Consider the following 6,000-nt stretch of genomic DNA (forward strand, 5'->3'; position numbering starts at 1 on the left):
GAGTCTCAGGGCGCCCCTGCTGATAGAAAACAGATTATGAAAAACATAATAATCTTTAATCTCAATAAATGTTATGGAAATTTAAATGAAGGTTGTTTAAAGTGTACTTTTGAATTTCCAAGTTCAGTTTAGAATTCCTATTGAAAATTTAGCCACAATCACATTCAAAAATTTGCAGTCATAAAGTTTTGCAAACATGTCACCATTATATATTTCATTACAAAATTCAAATGTGACAAAACAGGTATAAAATTCATACAAACTCGGAAATGACAATGATGTAAGTGTGAAACCATATGGTGATAGATTTTTGCTTAATATTTTACTAATGTTAAGCTTTTTTCATTTTTGTATGTAAAAAAAAAACAGTTTTGCTGTTAGAAGAGAACCACTTCTTGCATAAAAAAATGTCTTATGTTTATCTAAATAGACTCATGTTTGCATTAGAATATGCTTGAGCATAACTATTCTGTCACTGAAAAGTTATACCAAACCCATTGGAGGCTTTGTTGGAAGAAATTCTTATATTCTAGACACTTTCAAATCACACCCACAGCCCTGATCTTACCCATCAGACTTTCATTTGGTTGGACCCCTTAAAGAGGCTCTACACAGAAAACATTTTCAGTCTAATGACAAAGTTAAAAATCAAGTGCAAAACTGGGTTAAAAATCAATATAAAGAACTTGCTGCCAGAGGCATTCACAAATTAGAACAAAGGTGGGATAGGTGCATAAATGTTGCTCAGGACTGTGTTGAAAAGTAGCTAAAGTTTTAAACTGATTTAATAGATTATTTCTGGGCTAAAGCATTTGTCTTGTTGCTTATTGAATGACCTTTGTATGTTTCCATTGGGGGTGAGGGAGGCATTCAGAGCCATTCAAGGGGGGAGGCAACTGGGGCAGCTGCCTATTGCACCATGGCTGGGGGGTGGCCCACATTGATTCAGCTTTTTTTTGCTTTTATTTGAATCAGGAGGGGGGCACTGTAATTAATGTTTCCATGGGCACCACCAGCCCTACAAATAGGTCTGGGGGGTTGTCAAGGTAGTGACTATTATGTTGAAAAGGAGCTTGAAATAAGAACCTAATGGTACAATATTTATTGCATGTTATTTGTGTATGGTAAAAGACCTCTTTTCAGACCAAACCCTATTTTACTACAGCATGATGCAATGTGAGGGTAGTAACAAGAGCCTGCCTTTTATCCACCTTCTTTGTGAAATTGTCACCAATAATTTGTCAGAAAAGAAAAATTAAATATGTGGCCCTTGTTTTGACCAGCAATTGAAAAGAAAAAAAATATATTTAACACTTGTTATTTATAAAATAGATATCAAGCAATAAAAGTTACATTTTTAGAATCAGCAAAAAATCAGCTTTCTGTTAATATGCAAATAAAACTAAAAGGATACATAGGCTATATAAAAATAGGATAATTGGTATTTCCAAAAAGAGGTCCTTCTAGGTAAGCCAATAAACTAATGATATCAAGTGTTTGGTCTTAAATAATTTTAATAATAACAATATTGATGCACAGCTTAGATTTTTAGCTATTCATTGATTTTTACAATTCTTCTCAATTCCTATTTGGTAACAAGATGTGAGGATTTTCAATTTACACAATTTTGTTCAATTAGATACTAGTTTTTTACCATAGATAGTCTAGGCTATATATGGAATAATGAGGACAGGGTGAATTGTTGCAAATGTCACTTTAACCCAATAGAAGCAACTGTTGCAGAAATGCAACACTGTGTTTTTGAGCTTAGAAAGCAATCTTAAGACAGCAGTAAAAAATATTGCATTTAGCAGCCTCTGAAAAAAAAACTTTTGAAAAAACCACAACCCCCCCCCACCCCTACTATACAAATATCTTTCCCACCTCTTTTTATATTTCTTGATTTCATCAGCAATTATTCAGTTTACAAGTATTAAGTTGAAACAAGAGTTACACATAGCAGATTGTACTGAAAATTGGTTTGGAAATATATTTGCCCATTGAGGGGCTTGGGGTAAAGTAAAGGGAAGGGCTTTTAGGAAAAACATGAGTAGGCTAAGTATTTTAGAATTTTTTAGTAGGCCACTGTTCTATTAGCTGTAAGACACATGATAATGAAACTAGTCAAACAGGTTCTTTCAACAGAGAATTCCATTCCAAACAGTAATTTATTGCTCTGTTTACAATATTTATACTTTAGTTTTTTGGGGTTTAGGGTCCTGTGAGTACAAGCAAACTCAGTCCCAGATTTTGCATACAATTTAAATATTTAAACTTTAGTTTTTTGGGGTTTAAGAGGGGAAAAGGTACCTAGGTTAGGTTAAGTGTTTAACATATGCTATGCTTTACCCCCCACCTCCTTAATGTGCAAATATAGCCTAGCCTATAGCCAAAATTTGTTTCTTAACAATAATAGGCCCTATGCTCATCATATTTTGTTTTATTTCATTAGCATTAGGCTAACCAAACTTTGCATTATCATAAGTCTTACAGCTAATAGAACAGTACCAATTTTTGTCAAGTTATTTTCAGAATTTTAGTGTCTGTTGTCTCAATAGGCCTAATTGTGCATTGATACAGAAATAAAATAGCCTATAGGCCTAGGCCTATCTTATCCTTTCCCCCAAACACAAAAGTCTCATTACCCCTCTCTCCCAAATAAAGACTCTAAAAGTTTCAACTTTATCCTCCAACTGTGTAACAAAACTTGGTAGGCTATACATAGCCTAGGCCTAGGCCTACTAGCTAAACTGGGTATTAAATGGAAAAAAGCTGACTGTTTTCAATCTCAATAAATAAAAATGCTCAGAGGCATAAAAAGAATATAAAAGGAAATTATCTTAGGCTAGTAGGCCTAGCCTACTGGAAGATGTGTAGGCAGATAGGCCTACTTTGTGGCACATAGGCTACTTAAGGTAGGCCTACCTCATCACAGAATTTCTAAGATGATAAGTAGCCTATCACTTGATGATACGTTGTATAGGCGTAATTAAAACTTTATCTATTAAAAGCAAATCCAGGCATGGTATCAAAAATGTAGTCTAATACAGTTAAGATTTTACCTTAGCTTTTACTACAAAACTTCCCAAACTACTTCCAATCAGGGTTGCCAGCTGATGACGTTAGTAACCTGCGACAAAGAGAGCCAAAACAGTGCTTTTTCTACCTAAATAGTGCGACACTCAAGCCTTTTGTCACACAAAAGTGTGACAAAAAGTTCAAGCCTGTTCATTGATTTCTATGACCGGAGTTTCTGGAACCCAGTGCACTACATTAAATATTAAACAACACATATTAAGCCATATATTAAGCAGATCACACATTAAACAGGTAAGAAAAATCACTAGTTTATACAAAACGAAGGAAAATCTACCTTTTCTTCTTCTCTGATAAGATTATCAATTCATGGTTTTAAAACAGCTTCTTCTATTGGATCGAAAAAAGAACAGGTTAGTGAATGAGAGCACAAAACGAACTTGCAGGAAGTTCAACAGCAGAATTTCCGGCAAATTAGGAGGATGGTTGGTTCCCAGAACATCGTATTTTTTAGCAGGTCATCGTGACACCTGATCTTCTTTTGCCGAGGTACGGCATGGTTTCTCAGGTTTCTTAGCATCTGGTGAAGGAAACATCGCAGACGGGGATTCCATTTCAGAAAGTTCTCTAACTCCTTAACTATTTACATTCTTAAGGAGTGACTTTAGTATTCACTTTGAATTATGAGAAACATTGTTCTCACTTTGACACATATATTCAACAATACTCTATGAAATTTGTTCACTTTGTAAAAACTGATCAAAATCCTGGCTAAATAATATTGATAGTTATTCCACTTTAAGCATTGATGTGGCAAAGGGCCAGGACTTGGCTCAGCTAAGTCCAATTTAATGGATACATTTAGTTCACGATCTTTCACCTGCGAACTTGCTTATAAAAATAGTCTCTGAAAAAAAACTGACCTTGAGTACTCGGTTGCTCTTATTCTGCAGCATCAACAACAGTCACCTTTTTTCTTGAAAATCTCAGAAAACTTCCACTCACTTGCACTTGAGTGTGGCAGCGCACATAAATGTGGAATAAAATTACTCACGTCCTCGAAAATCCCGCATTGTAATTTCTCAATGACGCCCAAAAGACTGCGGGGTCTTTCGAAGAGCCCTGTCCCATAGCAAGTAGTACATCTTGATTTTTTTTTCAAGGAACAAACACCACTGGTGGTCAATTTTATTCTAAATATTATCCTTTTTTTCGGATTTTCCAAAAAAGTTAGGAAAACGCACGAACAAACGAATTGGTGTATCAGCTTTCCCGGATAATGCTACTTCCTGATCAACACTTTTCAAGTTTTGAAATTGCCAAGGTTTACTTGATTGTTTGGATTCTATTTCTTCGATTTTGCATATGGAGAAAATTGCCATTTTAGGTCTGTTTAAACTTCTTATAAATGGTAGTTGAAACCTTTTAAAACGTGATGGTAATGGTTTTGCTTACAATAACAGAATAACACGATCAATAAAAGGGCTAGCATTTTTTATTAAACATGGGATCTCATGGATAATTAAGAATGAGTTGTATAGTTTTAACAAGGAAATGGTTTTTCCCAAAAAGTTAGGAAAACGCACCAACAAACGAATTGGTGTATCAGCTTTCCCGGATAATGCTACTTCCTGATCAACACTTTTCAAGTTTTGAAATTGCCAAGGTTTACTTGATAGTTTGGATTCTATTTCTTCGCTTTTGCATATGGAGAAAATTGCCATTTTAGGTCTGTTTAAACTTCTTATAAATGGTAGTTGAAACCTTTTAAAACGTGATGGTCATGGTTTTACTTACAATAACAGAATAACATGATCAATAAAAGGGCTAGCATTTTTTATTCAACATGGGATCTCATGGATAATTAAGAATGAGTTGTATAGTTTTAACAAGGAAATAGTTTTTGAAAGTGTGTTGATTGAGATTATGGTACATACAGAAATAATTATTTGTTCTGTAATATACCGGCCACCCTCTGCGTCAGTCTCTCAATTTTTGAATATATTTGAACAGATTTTAGGGAAGATTGATGAAAATGGAGATCAGATATGATTATGGGGGATTCTATCTTCGATATCCTGTCTTGTTATAAAATTAATTATGAGCTGCGTAATCAATACACTCAAGAAAAGTCGCGTGATTTTCTATGTTTAAATTCTGCGAAGTCGTTGATTCCATCACGTATAATCCTACAAGAATAGCAAAGCAAACTGCAACGCAACTAGATAATATTTTTACATCAATTAATCTTTCCCAATTACGTAATTTTCTAAATGACGAGAGTGATCATTGTACTATAGTGTTTGATCTTTGCTTAAATTATTGCCCTAAAAATGTTGTGTATATTAGAAAGAGGAATGTTATCAAAGTTAATATTTTTAATCTTAAAAATATGTTGTCTGGAATTGATAGGAATTACATTCTGGAATCAAAGTTCCCCGAAGTGTCTACAGTGATGCTCCTCAAAAATTCCAAAATGCTTCAAAAGAAGAATGTCCGTTCGTTTTTCATAAGCGCAAAACGTATGATGAGCCTACTAAGCCGCTCGCCCGGTATTTCGAAATCAATACATGTAAAAAGTTCGCTATTCAAAAATATGTTTTAGGACCGAATCAGGAGAATTAATCCAATTTTAGTAATTATCAAAATCACTCACAATGCAAAAAACTGTATTTTGACTTTTTGAGGTTCAGAAAAAAAACCCAACAAATTTATCACTACAACTGTCAGATTATGATCCTCGGTGGCCGGCGTTTACCCCCTCCCTCCCCCCTCCACCGGAGAATATACCCCCTCCCGGAAAATACCATCCCCCTGTGGAAAATAAGGCTTTTCAAATTTGAGAACTTTATTTGAGTTATATTTTTTTTATTTCCGTAGGGGGAAGGAATTTTGGTACTTGTGTATTATGCACAACTCACTCAAGTTTTCGCTGTGTAAAAGTCGAGAACAAACCTGTGTCTT

General features: G+C 34.6%; 1 protein-coding gene across 1 annotated transcript in view; it reads right to left on the reverse strand.

The window, feature by feature from the left end:
- LOC148939964 (stomatin-like) overlaps positions 1 to 3,117 on the reverse strand; it is a 68,262-nt gene extending 65,145 nt beyond the window's left edge. The window contains exon 1 of the mRNA XM_089106399.1: positions 3,063 to 3,117. The gene's annotated coding sequence lies outside the window, so the exon portion shown is untranslated. The remainder of the gene's footprint in view (positions 1 to 3,062) is intronic.
- Between the last annotated feature and the right edge of the window lie 2,883 nt (positions 3,118 to 6,000).

The sequence above is a fragment of the Artemia sp. Qi Xiang Cuo genome, chromosome 20, assembly GCF_049724085.1.
Source record: "Artemia sp. Qi Xiang Cuo chromosome 20, ASM4972408v1, whole genome shotgun sequence".
NCBI lineage: Eukaryota > Metazoa > Arthropoda > Branchiopoda > Anostraca > Artemiidae > Artemia > Artemia sp. Qi Xiang Cuo.